Source organism: Monodon monoceros, unplaced genomic scaffold (genome assembly GCF_005190385.1).
Source record: "Monodon monoceros isolate NGI ecotype Baffin Bay Population unplaced genomic scaffold, NGI_Narwhal_1 Super_Scaffold_20, whole genome shotgun sequence".
NCBI classification, from domain to species: domain Eukaryota; kingdom Metazoa; phylum Chordata; class Mammalia; order Artiodactyla; family Monodontidae; genus Monodon; species Monodon monoceros.
The window spans coordinates 36,403,847-36,431,589 of record NW_021703777.1 but is presented as its reverse complement, the minus strand read 5'-3'; the positions used below and the strand labels follow the sequence as shown (position 1 = coordinate 36,431,589).

Below are 27,743 nucleotides of genomic sequence, written 5' to 3'. Positions count from 1 at the left end.
GCAGTCCACCTGAAAAGAATTCAGAGTAATGATAGTACAGTTGATCCAAAATCTTCGAAATAGAATGAGGGAAGTACAAGAAACGTTTAACAAGGAACTAGAAGAACTAAAGAGCAAACAAACAAACATGAACAACACAATAAATGCAACTAAAAATTCTCTAGAAGGAAACAATAGCAGAATACCTGAAGCAGAAGAACGGAGAAGTGACCTAGAAGATAAAATAGTGGAAATAACTACTGCAGAGCAGAATAAAGAAAAAAGGATGAACAGAATTGAGGACAGTCTCAGTGACCTCTGGGACAACATTAAACATACCAACATTCGAATTATAGGGGCCCCAGAAGAAGAAGAGAAAAAGAAAGGGAGTGAGAAAATATTTGAAGAGATTACAGTTGAAAAGTTCCCTACTATGGGAAAGGAAATAGTCAATCAAGTCAAGAAATCACAGAGAGTCCTATATAGTATAAATCCAAGGAGAAACACACTAAGACACATATCAATCAAACTATCAAAAATTAAATACAAAAAAAATATTAAAAGCAGCAAGGGAAAAGCAACAAATAACACTAAAGGGAATCACCAAATGGTTAACAGCTGATCTTTCAGCACAAACTCTACAAGCCAGAGGGAGTGGTAAGACATACTTAAAGTGATGACAGGGGAAAACCTACAACCAAGATTACTCAACCCAGCAAGGATCTCATTCAGATTTGACAGGTAAATTAAAATGTTCACAGACAAGCAAAAGCTAAGAGAATTAGCACCACCAAACCAGCTTTACAACAAATGCTAAAGGAACTTCTCTAGGCAGGAAGCACAAGGGAAGGAAAAGGCCTACAATAACAAACCCAAAACAATTAAGAAAATGGTAATAGGAACATACATATCGATAATTACCTTAAATGTAAACAGATTAAATGCTCCAACCAAAAGACATAGACTGGCTGAATGGATACAAACACAAGACCCATATATATGCTGTCTACAAGAGACCCACTTCAGACCTAGGGACACATACAGACTGAAAGTGAGGGGATGGAAAAAGATATTCCATGCAAAGGGAAATAAAAAGAAAGCTGGAGTAGCTATACTCATATCAGATAAAATAGAATTTAAACTAAACACTATTACAAGAGACAAAGAAGGACACTACATAATGATCAAGAGATCAACCCAAGAGGAGATATAACAATTCTAAATATTTATGCACCCAAAATAGGAGCACCTCAATACATAAGGCAAATGCTAAAAGCCATAAAAGGGGAAATCGACAGTAACAAAATAATAGTAGGGGACTTTAAACACACTTTCACCAATGGACAGATCAACCAAAATGAAAACAAATAAGGAAACACAAGGTTTAAATGATACGTTAAACAAGATAGACTTAATTGTTATTTATAAGACATTCCATCCAAAAACAACAGGATACACCTTCTTCTCAAATGCTCATGGAACATTCTCCAGGATAGATAATACCTTGAGTTACAAATCAAGCCATGGTAAATTTAAGAAAATTAAAATCGTATCAAGTATCTTTTCCGACCACAATGCTATGAGACTAGATATAAATTAAAGAAAAAAATCTGTAAAAAATAAAAACACATGGAGGCTAAACAATATGCTACTAAATATCCAAGAGATCACTGAAGAAATCAAAGAAGAAATCAAAAAACACCTAGAAAGAAATGACAATGTAAACACGACAACCCAAAACCTATGGGATGCAGAAGAAGCAGTTCTAAGAGGGAAGTTTATAACAAATACATTCCTGCCTCAAGAAACAAGAAAAATCTCAAATAAACAACCTAAACTTACACCTAAAGCAACTGGAGAAAGAAGAACAAAAAATCCCCTAAAGTTAGTAGAAGGAAAGAAATCATAAATACCAGATCAGAAATAAATGAAAAAGAAATGAAGGGGGCTTCCCTGGTGGCGCAGTGGTTGAGAGTCCGCCTGCTGATGCAGGGGACACGGGTTCATGTCCCGGTCCGGGAAGATCCCACATGCCACAGAGTGGCTGGGACCGTGAGCCGTGGCCTCTGAGCCTGCGCGTCTGGAGCCTGTGCTCCGCAATGGGAGAGGCCACAACAGTGAGAGGCCCATGAAACGCAAAAAAAAAAAAAGGAAGAAAAAAAGAAATGAAGGAAACAATGGCAAAGATCAATAAAACTAAAAGCTGGTTCTTTGAGAAGATAAGCAAAATTGATAAACCATTTCCAGACTCATCAAGAAAAAAAGGAAAAAGACTCAAATCAATAGAATTAGAAATGAAAACAGAGAAGTAACAACTAACACTGCAGAAATACAAAGAATCAGGATGGATTACTACAAGCAATTATATGCCAATAAAATGGACAACCTGGAAGAAATGAACAAATTCTTAGAAAAGCACAACCTTCTGAGACTGAACCAGGAAGAAATAGAATATATAAACAGACCAATCACAAGCACTGAAATTGAAACTGTGATTAAAAATCTTCCAACAAACAAAAGCCCGGGACCAGATGGCTTCACAGGCAAATTCTATCAAACATTTAGAGAAAAGCCAACAGCTATCCTTCTCAAACTCTTCCAAAATATAGCAGAGAGAGGAACACTCCCAAACTCATTCTATGAGGTCACCATTATCCTGATACCAAAACCAGACAAAGATGTCACAAAAAAACAAAACTACAGGCCAATAACACTGATAAACATAGATGCAAAAATCCTCAACATAATACTAGCAAACAGAATCCAGCAGCACATTAAAAGGATCATACACCATGATTAATTGGGGTTTATCCCAGGGATGCAAGGATTCTTCAAAATATGCAAATCAATCAATGTGATACACCATATTAACAAAGTGAAGGATAAAAACCATATGATCATCTCAACAGATGCAGAAAAAGCTTTCGACAAAATTCAACACCCATTTATGATAAAAACGCTCCAGAATGTAGGCATAAGGGAACTTACCTCAGCACAATAAGGCCATATATCACAAACGCACTGCTAACATCATTCTCAATAGTGAAAAACTGAAACCATTTTCTCTAAAATCAGGAACAAGACAAGGTTGCCCACTCTCACTGCTATTATTCAACATAATTTTGGAAGTTTTATCCACAGTAATCAGAGAAGAGAAAGAAATATAAAGAATCCAAATCGGAAAAGAAGAAGTAAAGCTGTCACTGTTTCCAGATGACATGATACTATACATAGAGAATCCTAAAGATGCTACCAGAAAACTACTAGAGCTAATCAGTGAATTTGGTAAAGTAGCAGGATGCAAAATTACTGCACAGAAATCTCTTGCATTCCTATACACTAATGATGAAAAATCTGAAAGAGGAATTAAGGAAACACTCCCATTTACCACTGCAACAGAAAGAATAAAATACCTAGGAATAAACCTAACTAAGGACACAAAAGACCTGTATGCAGAAAACTATAAGACACTGATGAAAGAAATTAAAGATGATACAAACAGATGGAGAGAAATACCATGTTCTTGGATTGGAAGAATCAACATTGTTAAAATGACTATACTACCCAGAGAAATCTACAGATTCAATGCAATCCCTATCATATTACCGATGGCATTTTTCACAGAAGTAGAACAAAAAATTTCACATTGTATATGGTAACACATAAGACCCTGAATAGCCAAAGCAATCTTTGGGAAAGAAAAACTGAGCTGGAGGAATCAGGCTCCCTGGCTCAGATTATACTACAAAGCTATAGTAATCAAGACAGTCTGGTACTGTCACAAAAACAAAATATAGATCAATGGAACAGGATAGAAAGCCCAGAGAGAAACCCATGCACATATGGTCACCTTATTTTTGATAAAGGAGGCAAGAATATACAATGGAGAAAAGACAGCCTCTTTTCTGGGAAAACTGGGCAGCTATGTGTAAAAGAATGAAATTAGAACACTCCCTAACAACATACACAAAAATAAACTCAAAGTGGATTAAAGACCTAAATGTAAGGCCAGACACTATAAAAATCTTAGAGGAAAACATAGGCAGAACACTCTATGACATAAATCACAGCAAGATCCTTTTTGACCCACCTCCTAGAGAAATGGAAATAAAAACAAAAATAAACAAATGGGACCTAATGAAACTTAAAAGCTTTTGCACAGCAAAGGAGACAATGAACAAGAGGAAAAGACAACCCTCAGAATGGAAGAAAATATTTGCAAATGAAGCAACTGACAAAAGATTAATCTCCAAAATTTACAAGCAGCTCATGCAGCTCAAAATGACAACCCAATCCAAAAATGGGCAGAAGACCTAAATAGACATTTCTCCAAGGAAGATATACGGACTGAAAGGATGCTCAACATCACTAATCATTAGAGGAATGCAAATCAAAACTACAATGAGTTATCACCTCACACTGGTCAGAATGTCCATCATCAAAATATCTACCAAAAATAAATGCTGGAGAGAGTGTGGAGGAAAGGGAACACTCTTGCACTGTTGGTGGGAATGTAAATTGATACAGCCACTATGGAAAACAGTATGGAGGTTCCTTAAAAAACTAAAAATAGAACTACCATACAATCCAGCAATCCCACTACTGGGCATATACCCTGAAAAAACCATAATTCAAAAAGAGTCATGTACCACAATGTTCCTTGTAGCACTATTTATAATAGCCAGGACAGGGAAGCAACCTACATGTCCATTGACAGATGAATGGATAAAGAAGATGTGGCATATATATACAATGGAATACTACTCAGCCACAAAAAGAAATGAAATTGAGTATTTGTAATGAGGTAGATGGACTTGGAGTCTGTCATACAGAGTGAAGTAAGTCAGAAAGAGAAAAACAAATACCATATGCTAACAAATATATGTGGAATCTAAAAAAAAAGAAAAGGTTCTAAAACACATAGGGGCAGTTCAGGCATAAAGACATAGACGTACAGAATGGACTTGAGGACACGGGGAGGGGAAGGGTAAGCTGGGATGAAGTGAGAGAGTGGCATGGACATATATACACTACCAAATGTAAAATAGATAGCTAGTGGGAAGCAGCCACATAGCACAGCGAGATCAGCTCGGTGCTTTGTGACCACCTAGAGGGGTGGGATAGGGAGGGTGGGAGGGAGATGCAAGTGGGAGGGGATATGGGGATATATGTATATGTAAAGCTGATTCACTTTGTTATACAGCAGCAACTAACACAGCAATGTAAAGCAATTATGCTTCAATAAAGATGTTAAAAAAAAGAAAAAGAAAACAACCTGGGGAGTTCCCTCGCAGTCCAGTGGTTAGGACTCTGTGATTCCACTGCCCGGGGCCTGCGTTTGATCCCTGGTTGGGGAGCTAAGATCCTGCAAGCAGTGCAGCCAATTTAAATAAATAAATAAACAAATAAAGTGAACACATGTCCCTAGCCTTTAAAAAATATATGAATGAAACTTCTGATTATGAAAAATTGAACGTTTGAAATGAGAAATTTCAAAGAATGAATGTCAAAAACTCCATTGACAGACGAATGGATAAAGATGTGGTACATATATATAATGGAATATTACTCAGCCATAAAAAGGAAAAATATTGGGTCATTTGTGGAGACGTGGATTGATCTAGAGACTATCATACACAGTGAAGTAAGTCATAAAGAGAAAAACAAATATCGTATATTAACACATATATGTGGAATCTAGAAAAATGGTACAGATGAACCGGTTTGCAGGGCAGAAATTGAGACACAGATGTAGAGAACAAACGTATGGACACAAAGCAGGGAAAGCGACAGGGAGCGGTGGTGGTGCTGTGATGAATTGGAAGATTGGGATTGACATGTATACACTGATGTGTATAAAGTGTATGACTAATAAGAACCTGCTGTATAAAAAATAAATTAAATTAAATTTAAAAAAAAAAAGTCGAAAACTTCACTGACCTGTGAGGCCCATGGGATTTCACCTACTACTCTCCCCTCTTGCCCCAGGCCTCAGGGACTTTGTGCTGACTGCTCCCTCTGCCTGGAGCACACTGTCCAGATTCTGTCTGACTTGCTCCCTCACTCCCTCAAGTCTGTGCTCAAACGTCCCCTTCTCACAGAGGGCCTCCCTGGCTATCCCATGTAAACCCATATTCTCTGACCGACATAACCTCCTTCCCTGCTTTATATTTTACCATAAAGTTTTTCACCATCTAACTTGCTCTACTTTTAATGTATGTGTTTTGGGGGGAGGTATTTGGTCAGTTTTGCTCACTACACTATAACCTTCATGAGGGCAAAGATTTTTTTCCCTGTGTTCACCACTGTCTCCCTAACATCTACTGCAGTTTCTGGCACATAGTAAGTGCTCAAAGAATATTTGTCAAATGAATAGTTTAGAAAAATAACTCTGGCTCCAATGTATATTATTCGTCTATTATGACACAAAAGATATAGAAAAGATACGATATAACGTATCTCTTCGTATTATACCTTCTGGCATCAATATATATCTTCATATTAGTAGTTGTATGTTCTCAGCATTTCCTTCCTCCTTTTCTCTCTTACTAATAACCCAAAGACTATTTTTGCCCTCCCCTGATCAACACAGAAACCAAAACAAAGACTCAAAGTATTAACAGGGGTCTTAAGATGGCTGCTGGACGGCCAGCTATGGACCGCAGAAAAGATGTGGAGTGGGCTGCTACCTCCTGGCCTAAATTAAAGTGATGTTGAGTTGAATTCTGATGATGAAGCCACAGTAGAGAGCTCTGAACTTAACTTACAAGAAGGTAAAGAAGATGGGACCATTACGAACACAGAGGTCTCAGATATCCCTACAGATGGACCAAAAACTGAAGCAGAGACAAATGTAAATGCATATGAAGAGTGTCCCTCTGGAATTCCCTTAAATATGTGGAATAAATTTCAAGAACTGCATACAAAACATTCTGAACAGAAAACCTCAGCTTCAAGATCCAGAAAGAGAAAAAGAAAACGCTCCAGAAAAGGTAAATTGAAGAATGAAGAAGAATCTCAAAGTGAACAGTCCTCAAGTGAAACCCAGTGGAAGGAGCTTACTCAGTATTTTGGAGTCAACGATAGGTTTGACTCCCCTGTTAAAAGGAAAAAAATTGCAAAGTCGGGCCTTGAAAAGAGCATAGACCAGGCTGTGGAAGAGTGGAACATTGAGAAGGCTGAGGAACTCAGCAATCAGGTAGCTACTCGAGAGCTTGGTGCAAAAATTGCCAAAGTGATTGCCTGCCACGACTTTGTAAAAGCCAAAAAGGATGCTGAAAATTCACAGGTTGCTCAAAAAAAGAAGAAACTTGCCTGGGGGTTTGAAGCAAAGAAGAGGTGAGAAACCAAAAGCAACATGGGATATATGTGACTTGCCAGAGTTCTTCAAGACATTTGAGATTTCACTTGAATCTTCAGTTGCTTAATTTACTGAAAAGATTTTCCTGTTCATGTTAACTATGTCAGGAAATTGATGGAAATAGAAAAAACAAGCATAAAATTTGGAAGTTGATTAGCAAAAAAAAAAAGTATTAACGGAAATGCAAAACAGAAAATTCGGTTGCAATGCACAGTTTTTTTCTTCCTGCTCCTAAAGATTAGTTAAGGCCATATTTGTGGGAAGCAGAGAAGAAAGTTCAGTAGTGACTAACTAAAAAAGAAGGAAGGGCTGAGGCCTCAGAAGTAGGAGGGAAGAACAGGACCATCTGAAGGAGCACCAAGAAGCTAAAAGGAGCCACCCTGGGTGGCCCTACACTGCACACTTTGCCCTAAACGGAGAGATGGACCCTTTTTGTGAGGTAGGACATGAAGAAAAGATTCACGCTTCTGATAAAATGGAACTGAACAGAACCACGTAGGAATTTCCCTAATAGATGAGATTTTTTTTTAAACGAGAAAAATTAAAGAGCAGTACTGACTGGTGAGCATAGAACTGGAATGCAAACATAATTTTCTTTGCCTATAAACTATTTAATGGCACAAGGAATCTCATGCCAAAGGCTTGGATAAGACAAGGGACCTAATCCACTCTAAGAAGAAAAGCACAGTCAAATTCTCATTAAAGTTAGAATTTTTAATAATTCCTACTATCATTTCTTCTTCAATAACAAGAACTTCTTATATCTTAGTCATTTGATGACCCTGAATGTGCAATTCTGATTATTCCTTAGAACACTTTTTTGTAAATTCTATTCCTAGGACCTCTGCCTCTAGAAAAATTGTCTTCTTATATCCTTGGTATTGGAAGAGATCAATCTCAACCTGCCAAAGCAGTGGTAATCCCCCAGAGGGCTTGTAAAACACACCGAAGGTGGGCCCCACTCTCAGAGGTTCTGATTCATAGGCTTGAGTTGAGGCCTGAGCATTTGCATTTCTAACAAACTCCTGGGTGATACCAGTGCTGCTGGTCCAGGTACCACAATTTAAGAACCACTGACTGAAGTATTGTATTTAATTTTTAAAGAGTTATAAGCATCTTTGGCTTCAATTAGCTGCTTTGTCTCTCTTATACAACTTGTATCCTTAGTTGCTGGCACAGGGTGGGCTCTCAGTAAATATTTCTTGAATGAATGAGATAGGCTTGTTTCCAAAATCATACAAAAGAATCAGATATCATTACATCCATATTGAATTTTTTACCAGTTATAAAGATAGAACTTCTACATCATGAACATACTTTGTAAATGAAAAAGATATTTATAGAATAAGGCTTAGTTTTCTGTGTTATTTAATAAGTTGAGACTTTTATTTTATGCCATAAAAAATAGGTGTTAAAATACTTTCTTTAATTATCCTGAGCTAATGGGAAAGTTGAACTGATATATAAATCATTAACCAAGTCAACGAAAGACTGACATCACTGTTTGCAGTACCAACCCAAGTTTCACAGTAGTTCAGAAACAAAAAAGGAAGGGAGGGTGCAAATACTTGAGGCATCGCATCATATACAGCAATATAGCAAATGATGAAAACAAAAAAACCTGGGCTAGATCATCACCATACACTTGTCATAAGCTAAGGTTTTTGCACAGATGCCATATTTGTATGCAGTAGCTGGTTAACAGTAACAACATGCAGTAAAGAATAATATTTTATTAAATAATATTTTTAATTTTTTAATATTATACTATGTGATACACAATTACATTTGGGGGTTATCAAAAAAAGAGACTGTCATTTGAAACTAATTTGTTTCTAAAAGAGGAAAAAGAAACCAGTAACTATATCGATGACTCAAATGATGGTGCATCATACGCAAAGAATCAAGTAAACAAGTGAAACAAAAATTTAAAAACCCTTTCTACCCTAAAACTAAATACCAGGGATTTATTTTCAGCAGAATCACACCATCTATCACGTTAATTTAATGTTCATTTGAACTTTATTATTTTAATTTGATTGGTATTTAATTTGTAAATCTGTTGGCTTTATAATTATATAAAAACTATAAACACAAAGACGTTATATAGTATTTTATGTGTGTACATATTTAAATAATTTTATTTTAAAAAAATGTTTACTGATGAGAATATTGTCCCTGTAATTAGTTCCATAGTCATTATCCAATGTTATCATTGTCTTAGTCATCTTTCCTATCTCTAATCTTGCCTCTATTCCTTTCCCTACATTGCAGGAATATGCAGCCAGCGTGATAGATATAAAATATAAATCTTATAATGGCCCCTTCCTCTGATACACTTTGCAATGGCTCCCTCTTTTTGTCTGGATAAATTCTAAGTTCCCTAAGATGACATAGAACATCCTTCATGACCTGGCTCCTTCTTATCTCTCCAGACTCATGGCTGACATCTCCTCACCTCCACCCGTAGTCACTTGGACCACTAGTGATTCACTATGTTTGTTCTCTTTTGTACAAAGCCTTTGTTTGAGCTGTTGCATCTGCCAAGAATGCTAGTCCCATAATCCCACTGGACTTGCTTAACTCCATGTTGTTCGTAAGACTCAGCCTGGATGTCAATTCCTCTCTAAGTTTTTGCTGATCCCCTCCACAGCACTCTAGATTATCCATAACAATATTCATCACACTCAGTTATTATGTTCTGTTTTCTTGTTTGTGTTCCCCAAGAGTTTGTGGACATTTCTAGAGAGGGAGCTGTATCAATATTAACATTATTGAATTCCTCCCAAAATCTTGGCATACATACACTAAGCAAACTTTTTAAAATATAAGAATAAAATTCAATGATAGAATAAATAGGTCTGAATTTTCTATAATTTTTTTTTTTTGGCTGTACTGCACGGCATGCGGGATCTCAGTTCCCGGACCAGGGATTGAAACCACACCTCCTGCAGTGGAAATATGGAGTCTTAACCAATGCACCACCAGGGAAGTCCCATGAATTTTCTATAATTTTTAAATAAATCGAGCCGCTGTCACATTAACCACCACTGAGACCCTCCTCTAGCCACGAGGAAGATTGGAGTGCTGAGTAAATACCTGAAGCCATTCCCCAATGATGCCTTCACTCCTTGAAGACACTAAATACCCAAGTGCTTGAACTAAGAACTGCTCCACTGTCTCCTGCCCTGGGAGCTCCATGAGGGTAGCAACTGTATTCCACTGCATCTCAGTGCCAAGCACATGGTAGATGCTTAGTAAACATTGGTTGCCTATTGTAACCTAATTATGGTTACTGACAAGCCTTATTTCTGGCCATTAGTGCACGGTCAAATTTAATTCAGACGGCCAACTGGATATTGGTTCCTGAACTGTCAGTGACTCACCCAAATATACTTTTACTCCCCATCACCTTCCCTTCTGTTTTTGTTTTCTTCTTCGTTTGTACTCAACTTCCAGAAACTTAAGGCAGATGATGGGCAGAGTGGTTTTGATTTAGTTCTTTGTTTTTCTTTATGGAGAGAAGAGGTAGGAAAGATGAGAAATTTGGAGAAATGAGGATAGGAAAACTAGAAAGACATTTTCAGCTTTCCTCCACCCCCCATCAAGCCAATATTAACAGTCAGTGCTAACGTAACCTCTAAATTTCTACTTATAAAAAAAGAAACCTGAAGGGCCTACCAATTATTTGCTTACTTGTGGGATATGACCTCCTTGTTATGTGTCTACAATTTGAAGCAATTTGTTAGTGCAATAAATATGAGCTAGCCTAAAATAAGTAAATTAGTTTTTCAGAATAAAAGTAGTAATAATAATACCTTATTCATTTTTCAACTTTAAATATGTGAATATTCATGAAAGGGAATTTTTAAAGTATTTTAAATAAAAACTGAAAGGAAAAGAGATTACAGACTTGATTTTGGCAGCATATAGATATGGCAATATAATATTAATTTATCTAAGTACTTTGTAAATTTATTATCCAGATTTCCTTTCTCTTAAACTATCAAGACTAGCGGTTAAAGGCAAAAACTAAAAATTACTGTTATACTACTTACAAAGAAAGGACCTGGGAAGAGGATTTAATTATAGTATTTGAGAGCAGAAACACTACCCTTAATCACTGTTCATGAATTTGCTAAACTGGAATATAATATGGTAAACACTGTTCAAATCTTTCAAAAGAGATACTATACATTTCTTATTATAAGAAGTTTATGAGGATTAACTAGTTAATATATGTAAAGAATTTTAAGATGAAATGTTTCCCTCCCTCCCTTCAAATGTCACTGAAATCACTAAACAAGTGACAATCAATACTCCCTTCTTAAAGTCTGCTGTGCAATTATCTAACTTTTCCATGTTAGAACTAAAATTTGAGCCCCATATCCATGAATAAAAATGCTCAGTTCTTTTTAAAAAAATACCTATAATATTATTCAGATCAATTTGGAGTTTTCAAAGACAAAAAATGCCCATCCTAAGAATGATATTATTGAGATTACTGGACCACATTCACGTTCCAGAATTTGATGTAATACGCAAATACCCAATTTAAAATTTCTCTACAATGAGAAAAGATTTAGAACAATACAAAATATTTATTATTTATAGAGCAGCTTCAAAACTCCATGTGGTATATTTGTACAGGTTTTTTTTAATGTCGCTCTTAAAAGCAATGGGATATTTAGGATTGATTATTCCTGGCACTCATTTTGCATATTTGCCTTTCGACCCTCTGGAATTTGAGGCTACTGGCAAGATAACTATGTATCTGAGTTCAGACTCTGGTAGCAACAAGTGAGAGTCTCGAGTGACAGGCTCTCTCTCTGTGGCAACATCTTGAGGTAAAGATAGCAAATTTTAAAAGTATAAGAAAATAAGCCAAACCTAAGGGGAAAAAAGCGGGGGAGGAGAGTGGAAATGAGGAAGGCATAGAGTGTAATTCTGAAAGGTTCTGAACAAGTTCCGTGAAAGAGCGTGAAGCCCCAGAGCAGGTTTCCTCAACCTTGGCACTGTTGACATTTTGTGCCAAAAAGGTCTTTGTCGTGAGGACTATCCTGTGCATTGTAGGATGTTTAGCAGTATCCTTGGCCTTCACTTACTAAATGCTGGGAGCACTCCCCATCCCACCCCACCCCCCTGCCAGGTTGTGACAATCAAAAATGACTGCAGATATTGCCAAATGTACAAAGGGCAGTGGGGGGGGGCAGCTAGGGGAAAGGAGGCAGACAAAATAGTCTCCAGTTGAGAGCCAGGGACAGAAGCTGGCACAAGGAGAAGAGCATCATCGGAAGTGCCTACATAAAACAACCCTTGGGAGCTTTGACTGTGACGACGTAGAGGGAATGGCCAATCAAAGAGTCAGAAATGGCAAATGATGCTACCAAAAGCTATGATTAATTGTATCCACTAGCTGGGGAAAAAATGCTGATGGTAATAGCTGCCTTTGAGTGGCGTCTCCTACCATAAGTACCTGCCTGTAGAAGCTCCACAGCAGATACTTAGCAGTGAGGGTCATGGTAGTCAGCTATATGCTCTTTAATGAAAGGAAGAGTCTAATAGCTTCTTCCAGGAAACTTGATGGGCCTAAATACCAAAAACTTCTTGCAGGCGATTCACTGAGTTTCATTTAACTCATTAAATATTTATTGAGCACTCAGTGTGTGTCAGGCCCTGTGCTGGCTATCAGGAATGCAGTCATGAAAACAGTCTACCCTCAAGGAACTTATGCTCTAGAGAGAAATATAATTACAACAAATCTGGTCTTCAAATTCCTGGTATAGGGTGTGACCCAGTCAGAGAGGATCCCAGTTCTCTACACTGATAACCACCACATAACTAAAACTTCAAAATCATAGTACTCTTCATTATTAAAGAGCAAAAACTGCTTAGCTTGTTTCTCTATTCAAATGCTCTTATTTTTTTTTCCCCTCTCATTTTAAATTTCTCAGCCATTTCACTGGCATTTCAGGCAGCTGCTTTTTCTCCATTTCAGAGCAATCAATATATGAACATTTTAAATAGCAAAAAAGCACTTCAGTTGCAAATATATTTTTCTGCTGGCAACCATGTGCACGATCACTTGGATTTACATGACGATGCTGGCTAGCCAAAGTCAATGAGCCTTCCTGAAAATGCATTTGACACAGTGATGACCGATGTGCTGTCATTTCTCATTTAGGCCCAGCTGCCTAATAATAGCAAGGTAACATTATTAATAAATTACTGGCATAGCTAGTTAGGGAACATACAATCCAATTACATATAGTTTTTAATTCATTACAGGCAAAAAGCTCACTGCTTTTCCATATATGACTCCCAGGCCCGTCTTCAGGGGAATTGAACGACACAGCCTTTATAGACTAGTCATTGGTATTCAGAATAAGAAGCAACTGCTTGGAACAGGAAGCACAGAAGCCAGGCATTTGGCAGCATCACACAGAGTTCACTGTGGAAGTCAACCGTCAAAGAGAGCAGGCTGACAGTAACTGGCCTCTGTTGCCATGGAAATAGCAGTGAGCTGTGTTAGTAAATAGTTTGGGCTCTCTCACCTGCCAGGATGTAAATTCAGAATTTACTGCTGATTTTTAAGTCTACCATTTGTAAGTGACCTATTTATGAAGTAAATACTAGAAATCACTCTTTGCTTCAGAAGAAATATCCAAACATTCATAAGAAAATCTGAAACTTAAGGTTTCCAAACAAAATTAAACTTAATTGTGCAGAATATCTGACAAAAAAAAAGTCTATCTCTTCATTCTAATGGTTGCTTATTTTGCCAAAAACTAGTTCCTAAAAATACACAAATAAAATAAAAATTTAAATGGTAAAGATGTGAGGATAATCCTAACGACTTTTCCAAGTTCAGGATAAGGAGTCAAGTCACTTTTTAATTTTATTCACGCCATAGTTGTATATTTCAAATTGTAAAAAAGCTGTATTTATTTTAAATCTCTCATTCTCACTTATAGCCAAATGAGCTAAGTAAGACTGTCTCCTGCCCGCTTTTTTTTTTAACATCTTTATTGGAGTATAATTGCTTTACATGGTAAACAATGGTATGCTAGTTTCTGCTTTATAACAAATGAATCAGCTATATGTATACATATATCCCCATATCTCCTCCCTCTTGAGTCTCCCTCCCACCCTCCCTATCCCACCCCTCTAGGTGGTCACAAAGCACCGAGCTGAGTTATTTGTAGTGAGGTGGATGGGCCTCCTGCCCACTTTTAACTCAAACATCCCCTTATGGGAATTCCTCTCTCTTGATAATTACAATAATTATTATCCCTAGTTTACAGATATATAAAGTATGACAGAAGAAAAATGTCCTGACTACAGCAATTCAGGGAAAAAGCCATAATGCAAGCCTCTAAGTCTCAGCTCTCTTAATCTGTATCTCTTCTAGGTCATTCTGGCTTCATTAAGTGTCTTCTTTCAACTATTTTTCAATTTCATGCTAAATTATATTTTCCCATAAAGTCTACAAGTATAAGAGTTATTCTGGGGTTTTTCTGTGAGAAGCCTACTCCCCCTCATCACCAAATGCTAAAACATGCCCATCACCCTCTTCTGTGATTTCTACTTTCATTCATCAATAAACATTTACCAAGCAAATGTCTGTATGTCATGTTGTATATGCTTGGCAAAAGAGTAGATGATACAAAGACGAATAAAACATGTTTTCTGCTTTTGAAGAGCTAGTCTAGTGGGAAAAACAGAAATATAGATACATATACTACAATTTGCTAAGAGCTGCAATAGAAGTAATAGATTAAAAGTGCAATGGGAGCATTATGAGGCAAAAAAGCTAATTTTGCTACCGAAAACAGAAAAGGTCTCACTGAGAAGGTGGTATTTTCATCATATCTTAAAGAATAAATAGGAGTTTATACATGGTAGTTGAAGAGGCAGATACTAAAATATACTTTTCAAAAAGTTAAAAACATTACTCTCATTCATATATAAAATGAGCATGTGTCAAATATTTTTTGACTTACAGAGATTTATATCCTCTGCTAGATAAAATTCATTTTCATTGCCATGAACAGGAATTGTTTGTATTGCTATGAATAAGAATCATTTGCACTGCTATCAGTTTTCTACACTTAACTTCTACCACTAAAAAAGTGTAAAATAGTCTAGTCAATAGAAAAATCAATCAACCCTGCACACCCCTATAGAATCAAAAATCTCCAGAGGATCCTCTAGATAAAATCCAGTAAGCCCATTTCCAAGTCTTTTACAATTTTTTCTGACAGTGGAGGCATTCCAAATTTGGGGGTAAATATGTTAAAAACAAAGAGATATAGAAAAGTAAGTACTTGGATATGACTGAAGATGAGGCATTGGGAGGATAAAGACATCAATGCGGTCGTGGAAAGAGGTTAAGATTACACTGGAATTGTGGGCTAGGGGTCAAATTGTGGAGGATCTCATATGCTCTGCTAAAGAGTTTAGACTTTGCCCCAAAACAGTGGGAAGCCATTGAAGGATTTTGATCCTTAAAGTATCAAGCTAAAAGATGTTTTCTGTTTCCTCACTCCTAATTCTGAATTTATTCAAATCTGCAATTTCTACATATATGGCTTGTTTTGGAGTATTTCTTAATACAATATTTATTTTTTTCCTGTTTGTTTTCTAACCTTTAAAAATGTCTCCATTTCTCTCCCTATTTCCATCCATAAATATTACCCTAGGAAAAAGCCATGTAGATTCTAGAACTCAAGCAACTGTCACTGGATTGTTTTTAAGATTACTCCCTTGAGAAAGATTATGTTTCCATTATGTAAGAATATAAAAATCATTTTCAGTAACTAAATGATAGTTACTCATATACTAAAATTAAAATGATTAAGAATCAAAGAAAAGGTAATTCTGAAACATGATGGTAAAGCAGGAGAACAGATACATGATTTCATTGTTGAGTATTTCACATTTCAATAAAAATTAAAATCAAAACTGACACTGTCATTTCTTTTTAAGACAAACAGGAGTCTCTATTAATACTCATTACTTTTAAACAATCAAGTAAATGAAATCAATTTTCATGCCTAATATCACAATTTAAAATATAGTTGACCCTTGAACAACACAGGGTTAGAGTCGGTCGCCCTCCACACAGTGGGGAAAATCCACTTATAACTTCACAGTCGGCCCTCCATACCCACGGTTCTGCATCTATGGATTCAACCACAGATACTATAGTACTGTATTTATTAAAGAAAATCTAGGGGCTTCCTTGGTGGCGCAGTGGCTGAGAGTCCGCCTGCCGATGCAGGGGACGCGTGTTCGTGCCCCGGTCCGGGAAGATCCCACATGCCGCGGAGCGGCTGGGCCCGTGAGCCATGGCCGCTGAGCCTGCGCGTACGGGGCCTGTGCTCCGCAACGGGAGAGGCCACAACAGTGAGACGCCCGCATACCGCAAAAAAAAAAAAAAAAAAAAAAAAAAAATATGGGTCTCCCTTTATATACCAAGTAATATATGGCTAAGAGACTTGATAAAGTGTGAAGGTTTCTGATAAACATGTATAGTTTGGCTCCTCTATTAGTAATTTCCTTACAAGCAACATAAATATGATACCAATAGAACGTCAAAGGAGAAGTTGATTCTAAAATTGCTGGCAAGCTGAAAATTCATTGAAATGTTTTCGCCTTCCTAAGCTTGAGTCCTGTTTTTAAAATATCGTTCACTTCCTTGAGGCACTATTTATGATGGCTTACTCTCCGTTGTTATTTTTTCCCTAATTTCTCACTGTGTGATTTAGTGGTTTTTCTTCTCAAGGAAGAATCTTTATTCCTTTCCTGCTATGGAATGCTTTTCATGAAAGCAGCCTTGAATTATTTACTCCATACGTCCTACTGTGGCACAGGTCACATTACTTTTAAGATGGGCTGTTATGTAGGTTTCTTGTGAGAGCCCAAGTCAGGAGCAGGCTCAGAGATACAAAGTAGGAGGAAGCCAAATTCCCAAGTGCTATATCATATAGTTTAGATGATATAGTTTTAAGTTACACACACACACACACACACACAATTGTGAGCATTGCACATATTTGTCCTCAAAAACAACATCTCTGAGAACATGATAATAAAAGTAACACATTTGTATTCCCTGAATAGTATAAATGTGTTAACAACAACAAAAATGGCTAAACATTAATAATGAAGCTTAAGGATAAAATAATATTACACAGAAAAAAGTTATAAAATGGAAATCTTAGGCTCTTAATTTTCGTTAGCTTTTGTAGATAATCCCAGGTGAATCTCTATCTTTTCTATGATCATGGCTGCACACATTTTTTAAATGGCACTGACCTTACATTATGGGACACCCTTGAGATAACTCCTGCATGGGAGGACTTCCATCCCCAACATTGCCCCTAAGAAAAACTTTTTTAACTTGCCAAGAGAAAATGAGACTTTAAAAGACTGTGACTAATGATGCCAACTTCTATTCTCCCCCTTTGCAGAGAGACCATATAGTTTAGAGTTTCTGCCACACACATAACAGTAGACACACTGAGGCTCTTTACTTCCTAGATAGGCTGCTCATAACTTTTTCTGTTATAAATTACACTGAATAAATATCCTTATATAATTTTTGATTACACACACACATTCTAGAAGTGGAATTTCTAAACCCAACAGTGTAAACATTTTGCTGTTCCCTTGCTAAATACTGCACTGTCAAATTACCTTCCAAGAATGTTGTACTAGAAAAGTCTCTGCCTGTTAATTTTACTTATATGTATGTATAAAGTTGCTTTCTAAGGTAAGTAAGTGGAAGTGTCTAACTTTGGTAAAGTTATACATTTTCGATGCTGAGACAGATATATCGAACAAGCAAAATTAAGTGTACAGAGATCACTCAGCCTCAAATGCATACTTGCATTAAAATTTCTTCACCTAGGGACTTCCCTGGTGGTCCAGTGGTTAAAACTTTGCCTTCCAATGCAGGGGGTGCAGGTTCGATCACTGGTCGGGGAACTAAGATCCCACATGCCTCGCAGCCAAACAACCAAAACATAAAACAGAAGCAATATTGTAACAAATTCAATAAAGACTTTAAAAAAAAGTGGTCCGCATCCAAAAAATCTTTAAAAAAAAAAATTTCTTCACCTAGACTTTTGAAAAAACAATTTTAATAACTTCTGATATATATAGAAAAACAAAATTAAATATCAGTTTCTTCCCCAAAGCAATAAAAATTGCACACTTAAGACTTCTGTGCAGGTAAATCTCTACATCTATTCTTTTCTTTTTTTTATTGAAGTATAGGTGATTTACAATGTTGTGTTAATTTCTGTCTGCACCTATTCTTAAATGAGATTTGTTTATAAATTTTCCTTAAAAAGACTCTATTGCTGGAGTGATATCTTCTTAAGAAGTGCTTCTGTATCTCAATAAAACTAGGGGAAAAAAAGAAAAAGAAACACTTCTGTAACCAAAGACTGGTACTTCTCCTTATCTAAAGCTGACTTTACACTGAGGCTTTAGGTAGCAACACAAATCATATAAAACCAACACCACACTGTCCAACAAAGAAAAACAGGGAGCTTACAAGAGGAAGCACATTGGCATAGCTGACCCTTAGCAACACACACATAAATAGATGGCTTGACCACCACATGCACCAAGAATAACATTTAAATCTAAAAAAAAATTTGCAGTCAGGTGAAACCTGGCATTTATATATTTTTGTCTATTTCAAATTAAACTTAACCAAATACCTTAAAACCAACTTTTTATCAAGGACAGATAGAAAGAAAGTTGACATATAAATATAAATCTGAATTTATCATATGGTCAATATGTACATGTCTACATAAGAATTATCTTTTTCAGTGAAATCTCACAGTAAATTCAGTAAGATACAATCTGTGTGTGTGTTCCTCTCTGTGTCTGTCTCCATCTCCCTCTCTCTCACACAGGCACAAAAAAATTATTAGGTGATGTGATTTCTATCACAGTCAAGAAAATAGCCATTCACTTAGAAAGCAGGAGGAGCAGGCAGATATCATTTGGTTCAGGGGCTGCAAGTTCAAATGCCCAGAGGAGCTATGAAGTACCACAAGCTCGGCTTAAAACAAGAGAAATGTATTCTATCAGAGTACTGGAGGCTACACGTCAGAAATCAAGTTGGGGCCAGAACGTGCCGTCTCTGAAGGCACTAAGGAAGGATCCATCCTTGCCTCTTCTAGCTTCCAATGGTTGCCAGCAATCCTTAGCTTTCCTTGCCTTACAGATGCATCATTCCAACCTCTGCCTCTGTCTTTCCATGGCCTGCTCTCCTGTGTGTCTGTTCTCTGTGTCCAAATCACCCTCTTCTTTAAAGGACACCAATTTTAAAGGACACCAATTATAATGGATTTAAGCCCCACCCAAAACCAGGATGACCTCATCTTAATTCAATTACATCTGCAAAGACGCTAACAAAGTTACATCCACAGATTCCAAGGTGACACTATTCAACCTAATACAGCATCTAATCTATTCAGGATTGATTTTATGAAGATTCTGAAATATCAGTAATCACTACAGAATAAATAAGATTCTAAAATAAATCAAATGAATGTACATATTTCTTACATTGTTTTCAAAGATTATATTTAATGCTGGGTATATGGAGACACCACTAATATTACAACTGAAAAATCAGAGAAAATGCATAATTATAAAAATTTGGCTGATTTTAAGCTGTCTTGCCTCATGTATCTCAAATTATCAGTAGATTTTAATGCTTCAATAATCCATAAGAAGCTAAACAATCAGGCAGAATAAATGGGGAGGAGGAATCAATGATACAATGGCCTCCTCTCTCATTTCCTTGCATTACTTGAGGGGCTTCCTTGATCTCCAACTGTAGTTATTAAGTTATCTATTACTGTGCCCATTGTTAAGCATTACATAAATCAAGTAAACAGATATATTCCCCAACCATCAGAAGCTTGCAATTTGCAATATTCATATTAATTAACAACTAATATCAGCCTTGCCCTCTGATAGACAGACAAGATCCCTGAGTGTTGGGATCCCACAGCTCTGCCATTATTAGTTGTAGGACCTGAGCAGGTTGCTTACCCTCTCTATATATCACTTCTTCACTTGAAAAGTGAAATGGGACAGCCTAGATTACCTCTAAAGTTCCTTCCAATTCTAAGTGGAAAGAGGGAATGTCTACATTTATTGAACATGTGCATTAGAGAGTGTTTCAGAAGTTAAATAGAGGAAGAGACCGTCAACACTCAGTCTTTCGTTCAAAGTTTCAAAAGAATAGCATACTAGATGTATTTCATAACATCACTTCAATTGATGCATTGAAGGCAAGAAAATCTTCGGTTAGAAAATGGGAAATGTATTGTTAGAGGAAGGCAGGTGAGATAGACCTGGGAGAGAACAATGAAACAGATAGGTAGACGAAAGTAAGTGTAAGCTATGGGGCATTGGGGGTGGAGGTAAGTGGGAAGTAGCCATGGCAAATTAGCTGAAAAGGGTAAAAGGGAGAAGCAGGGAAAGGGGCAGAAATGAAAAAGAAAAGAATGGGAATTATACAGAGAAGATATTGAAAAACAGTTTTAGGGTTTCAGAGACAATGCGTTCCTCACACATAGATGAGTCCTCCATTTTAGGAAATTCATGCAAAATAACAGAATAAATACTCTTGACTAAAGGATAGACGGTCCTGAATCATCCCATGGGAAAGATGTGAAGCAATGCAATGACACACTACTATGAGAAACCTGGACGCAGATGTAGGAGGCCTTGCTTGTGCCCTGTACCTCTCCGTCCACTCATCTCTGATTTTTCATCACAGCTGCAGTGAACAGTTCCAAATAAGCTCAGACTCGACTTACTTTGGCAGTATCCTAACTCCAGCAGGTACCATACCTCTTTCTATAATACTTTATGGGCCAAGCCTTCTCCAATTCCAATAAAGACTGCTTAGCATCCCCAAGGAAGCACAGCCTGAAATGCTGGAGGGGTTATTGCCCCCAGGGGCAACCTTCAACCAATAGGGGACTGCAGCCACTGCTCCCAAGTGCTTTTGTCTCAAGTCCTTAAGGAGATAACCTGGGATACCTAATGTTTGCCTCTCAGGAAGTCTTGACCAAATTGAGTCCCTACTGCCCACAGTAGAGACTTCTTCCCCCATTCCCCTCTCCCTCTCCCTCACTCCTGCCCTCTGCAATGATCTCTGAAATATACTACTTACACCCAAGTCCTTTTCAATCTCTGCTGCAGACTCAGAGTTTTTGGAAATTATTTGTCTCTTTCAAGAAAATTCTTGAAAGTAAGTTTTCAGTAGTCAAATCTAAATTTTCAGTAGTCAAATCTAAAGAACAACAGTGGTTAGAAGAGGCATGGAGTCTAGCTCTGTTACCAAGTGGCTGTATGACCTTGAACAAGTCAGTTAACCTGTCCAATCTGTGGTTTTCATGCGAGTGTCAAACTAGACATCTTATGATATTCCAATTAATATAGTCTTTAATTTGAAAATGTATTTATCAATCCATAGTTCAGAAATAATGAGACCAAACAGGTAAGATCCTCTATACCTTGTTTGTTGAAATGTAATTCCTCCACAGTCTATTATATTTCAAGACTTTAATGAGAACCCACAGTGATTTAAATTGATTCACATTTTCTGGACTAATGTTTATTTCCCTTCCAAGTTCCCAAATGGTCTAGTACCAAATCAAGTAGAATATATACATTTATTGCCAGAAAGAATAAGAACTCAGTGCCATAGAGTTTGGGATAATAAAGAACCTATAGGGGTTGATTTACTAAACATCCTAATTATAAACTTATTCTGTAATTCTAAGACAGGTATGTACTGTCTCATTTGTAATATATCTCCTTTTCAAATGAAGCTCTGTAAAGAATTATCAGATAAATTTTAAATGCCACTGTAAATCAACTGTTCATAATTCCATAAAATTATCTGTCTTGATCTATAATAACTAAAATATAGTCCCGAATTAATGCACGTGTTTAAACAGCACTATAGCATTTTTTGAGTCATGAGAAACTATTTAGGGAACAGTTTCTGACAATTTTGTTTACTGATCAGAAAAATAGCAGAAAAATTTGCATTTGGTTGTCCTTGAAATTTCCTTTCTGCATCAGTTTCTCACTTCTCAGGAGAATACATCCCTTATATGCGAAAGATTTTAGAATATAATCTAGACAGCTACCACACATTCTGCAGAGCTTCTATTTATGGAACTCAGAGAACAAGGCAGGGCCAAAAAACATGTGAAGTTATGAATTCTAACATAAATTAATTGGCAGGGAGGAGGCAAACCAACCTGAATAATGCCTATACAGAAGTCTAAGAGCCTTCTACTCAAGTGTGACCTCCTTGTAGAGCTTAAAGGGGAAGAAGAGTCAGTAACTGGGAGGCCCTCCTATGGCAGAACTCAAGTCCACACTTCGTGACTGACTACCTTGTTCTGAGATGTCAGCAGCTCTAGCAGAGGTTTGTTGCTTGTTACAGAAGGCTCGTATCAGACAAGAATTACCCTCTATGCTACCACAGCACCTTATTTACGGACCTGCCCTTGGACCCAGAGAAGCCCCGTTCTCTTTCCTGAGGTCAATAATTATGGCTTAGATGCTCACCAAAGTCATTCAAAATTTGAAATATTCAGGTCAGGAATGAGGGAGGTATTACTTTTCAGATTTCAGAGAAAAAAAGAGTTCATTTTGAAAAATACCATTTATTATATAGCAGGAGATATAGCAGAAATTCACCACACACATGTTGGAAAGGAAATGCTCGTAATGAAAGGTAAACTTTCTCTCTGCTCTCTTCTTAATGGTCCCTCAGGAGCAAATCTCTGAATCTCTCGATGTGGTCTCACATTTCATTTTTATTATAAATTCAGGGTAGGCCAGACAAGGCACAGGTCCGAAATAAATTAGAAATAGTGTTTGACAACTCTGTGCCAGACATTAAACTAAGTGTTTTATGTATGTAATCACATATAAACCTCACCAAATCATCCTGAGTACCTTGGAAAACTAACTTGTCCAAGATTATACAATAAGCAAGTGTCAGGATCAAAGTCTAAACCAGATCTATCAGATTTTACAATCATAATCTCTCCTATAACAGACTAAACAAAAACTGAAAATTCGGGGGAGAAGATAATCTTAATAGAAAGGAATTCTACTAATGACATCAAAGTTTCCTGTCATGTCTCTGTGGCATCAGAGCCTGGTCAGAAGATTCTATACAATAGAATTATCAAAAATTATTTTACTATTACATTCAATAGTACTATATTATTTATTACGTATAGAACATGTAAGTTGATTTGGGGATAATCAAGAGAGTCAAACCACCAAAGACAATATACACTGAAAAACATCTGCATGAAAATAATACCTATCTTAAGAGAAATGATCTCCTTTCTAAGAAATTCAAGTGATGTTACAGGGGTATTTCTTTGAAGTAACTAGATTGCAGGACTGAACTATTACTTCATCTGTTATCAACCAATTCTAAACGGTAAAATTGAAAATGTTGTACAGCTTCTCTTTGTTTGATTGGAAAGTTCACGGCAAAGGCTTTGGAGAAGCAATATCAACATCTGAGCCTAAGAGAAGGGCCATATTATGCATTAGAGGACATAATTTAATGGCAGAACTGACAAGATATAGAGATAATAACCAATATTTATTGATCACTTATTGTATGCCAGATACTAGAACGATACATTCACTATCGCAGGCCATACAACAACTCTACCTCTTATGTACTATTATTATCTCCATTTCATAGAGGAAATGGAGGTTTAATGTGGTCAAACAATACCCAAATCACAAAACTTGTAAAAGGCAGAATCAAGATTTGAACACAAGCAGCAGTTTGTTTTCAGATTCCTTACACCATATTGCCTTCATAATATTTAATATTTGGACTCAACTTCTGATAGTTACTAAAAAGAGATGTTCACTAAAGAAGATGATGTTTAGGCAGAGGTATGATTAGAGCTGGGAAAATATTAAGATTGCCATTTATTTGGGTTTATCCCTCCTTCCTCTGAGGAATTATCTTCTGCTCATTTTGTGCATGTAATAACCAAATAAATTGTTATGGATAGAAGGACATATTCTATCTCCATAAACATAAGAAACTCACATTATCCATAAAATCGATTGCAAAAATTCTATCATAAAGAGTGTCATTAATGAGCCTGTTTTCCCCCCATTTCTTAGTCACTCCCCTTTTTCAGGAATTCTCATCTATGAATTTCTTCCACCTACTTGTAAATCTGAGCACCCTGTAAAACACATATCTTTATTCGCACACACACACACACACACACACACACACACTGTGTCTCTATAAAATTTGCTCTTCATAGCAAAAACTGTGCTTTTTAAAATTCTTGTTTAGTTTATAGCCTGCATAAGCTCTCATACTTTAGCCATTGCACTCTCTGTGTTGTGCATATTGTCTTCTAAATTGCATATTGTTTTGGACAAGGACTTTTACACAAAGGAAATGAGGAGTTCGACTTTGTTTCTAATTTCCAACTTTCCCTTCATTGTCCTTTTAATTCATCCTTCTGTACCTGTGAGCTTCCAACTAATGCTGCAATTTGAACTGGAAAATACTCCTAAATACACCCTACACCAATAATTAAATAAGCAGGGTTTCACAGAGCACAGAGGAAGAGCAGGTGGTGATGTAATTTAGGAATATTAACAATGATAACCACTAATACTTATGGACTGTACTGGAAGCTTAGGCACTTTTAAATGAAATAACTCACTTAACTCATAAAACCATCTTATAAGGAAGGTTACCACGATTGTTCCATTTAAAATAAAAAGAAATTGAGGTACAGTAACTTCTCAAAGTTATTCAGGTAGTAATTAGTGGAGCCAATATTTTGACAGTTTGGCTCTAAAATCAGTTTGCTTAACCACTACACTATGCTGCCTTTCACATTTCATTTACTGAATTAACATTATCAACAAATAGTACTACTAAACAATCTTAGATATGAGTGTGGTGTTAGAAACTTCTTAAATTTTGTCAAGACACAGCCCTAATTGCTTATGAGTGTTTCTTATTTTTAAAAATGCACGTGCATTTTTAATCTAGGAATTCAAATAGATTTGAAAAAGATTTGCCTGTATCTGAATTTTTAAATAAAATTTTGGGGGAGGTTCAACCTGTTGACATAGGAAGATCCTGAACTTAACTGCTCACGGACACACTGAACCTACAGCTACATATGGAAAACTTCCCTCTGAAAAAGACATGAAAAATAGCTGAACAGTTTCTTCACAATTAGTAAAAGGGCCACACTGAGATGAGCAGGGGAGGTAGAGACATGGTCTCTCACCAAAAACCCCACCTCCAGCACAGTGACTCAGGATCGGAAGGGATCTCACAAATCCAGAGTTCTCTCTGAAGAGCAAGGGGTTTGTGCTCCACATCAAGAACGCTAATCCTGGAGACCTGCAACAGAGAGACAAGCCCTCAAAACATCTGGCTTTGAAGACCAACGAGGCTCATGTCCAGTGGACCCAAAGGAATGGAGGGAACTGAGCTGCTTCTCTTAAAGGGCTTGCACATAGACTCACTCACTCCAGGGACCCATGCAGAAGCAGAAGTTTGAAAAGCATCTAGACTATATGTGAAGGAGATTTATTTGCTGATCTTTATGTCTGCCAGAGGGCTGGGGGCCTGCTGGGACCTTCTCCAGGGACAGAGGCACTTGAACAGACCATTTTTGCACTCTCCCTCTATGTTGATATTGCTGGCAGGCATATCTCAGCCCTGTACCTTCCCATGGCCTGGCAAGAACCAGTGGACACTCCCTGGCCCTGTACTCTCCCATCACCCCACAACATCCTGGAGGTGTGCCCTGGTCCTGTGCTCTCCTGATGCCTTGCTAAAGCTGGTAGGCACACACAGTCCACATAGGGGAGGCTCCTTGATCATCTGACCCTGGTGACTGGGGAGCTTCTGCTCCTGGGTCCCATGGGACTGTAATAATTGGAGAGACAGTTCTTGGCAGGCTACCACTCCCAGGGCACTACACAAACAGCAGACTGAAACACACCCCCAGTCTTTCTGTGAAAAAAGTCTATCTACTTGTCTTGGAGCTTCAGCTTACAGGGCAGACTTCAGGTATGCCACACATGTAGAGGGTACAGAAGGGCTCTCAGGGAATGTAGGCCAGGGACTACCATATTTGTACTCTCCCTCAGCTTCACTAGAACTCGCCAGTACCTCTCAGAAAGGAGTTGATATACTCATCTGAAATCCAAAGTTCTGCAACTGTTGCCCAGGGGTTACCTCCAGATCACCTGGTCTGGAGGCAACAGGGTTTACAACCATGATCCCATGGGACTGTATATATTTGCACACTTTAAAAGCAGCTGCCTGAGAGTCAGGCTTCCAAACAGCCTGAAACTAAGTGCTGTGATCCCTACCTTTGGAATACTGACAGGTCTTGGCACACCACTCTCAAAAGCTGGGACCTCTCAAGAATAAATCAGGCTGCTAGACAATCACAAAATTTCTAGAGACAACAAAGAGCTAGTGCAAGGTTGAAATATAAGGTTCATCTCCTATACACAGCCACTCTGTCAAGACTGGGAGAGGCAGCTCTTTCACCTAACACATAGAAACAAACACAGAAAGTCAAGCAAAATAAAGAAACAGAGGAATATATTCCAAATAAAGAAAAAAAATAAAACCTCAGGGAAAAAAACCTTAATGAAACAGAGGTAAGTAATTTACCTGATAAAGAGAGTTCAGAGTAATAGTCATAAAGGTGCTCACTGAAATCAGGAGAATAGATGAACATAGTGAGAAATTCAATAGGGAAATAGAAAATATAAGTAAGTACCAAACAGAAGTCACAGAGCTGAAGAATACTCTAACTGAACTGAGAAATACACTAGAGAGGTTCAACAGTAGATTATACTAGATGAAGCAGAAGAAAGGATTAGCGATCTGGAAGACAGAGCAGTGGAACTCACCCAAACAGAAGAGAAAAAAGAAAAAAAGCTTTAAAAAATGGAAATAGCTTAAGGGACATATGGAACAACATCAAGAAGAATAACATTTGCATTATAGGGGTTCCAGAAAGTGAAAAGAAAGAGAAGGGTGCAGAAAACTTATTTGAAGAAATAATGGCTGAAAACTTCCCTAACCTGGGGAACAAAATAAACATCAAATTCCAGGAAACCTAGAAATGTCTAAATAAGATGAATCCAAAAAGATTCACACAAAGGCACATTACAATTAAAATGTCAAAAATTAAAGATAAAGAGAGAATCTTAAAAGCAGCAAGAGAAAAATAACTTGTTCCCTTCAAGGGAAGCCCCATAAGACTATCAGCAGATTTTTCAGCAGAGCCTTTGC

The 27,743-nt window shown here is 37.2% G+C and overlaps 1 protein-coding gene and 1 pseudogene across 3 annotated transcripts in view; one reads left to right on the top strand and one right to left on the bottom strand.

Annotated features, from left to right (window-relative positions):
• The window catches only part of MAPK10 (mitogen-activated protein kinase 10), a 351,818-nt gene that overhangs the window by 290,177 nt on the left and 33,898 nt on the right, over window positions 1-27,743 (bottom strand). The window lies entirely within an intron of this gene.
• On the top strand, window positions 6,650-7,351 carry LOC114903199 (annotated as a pseudogene).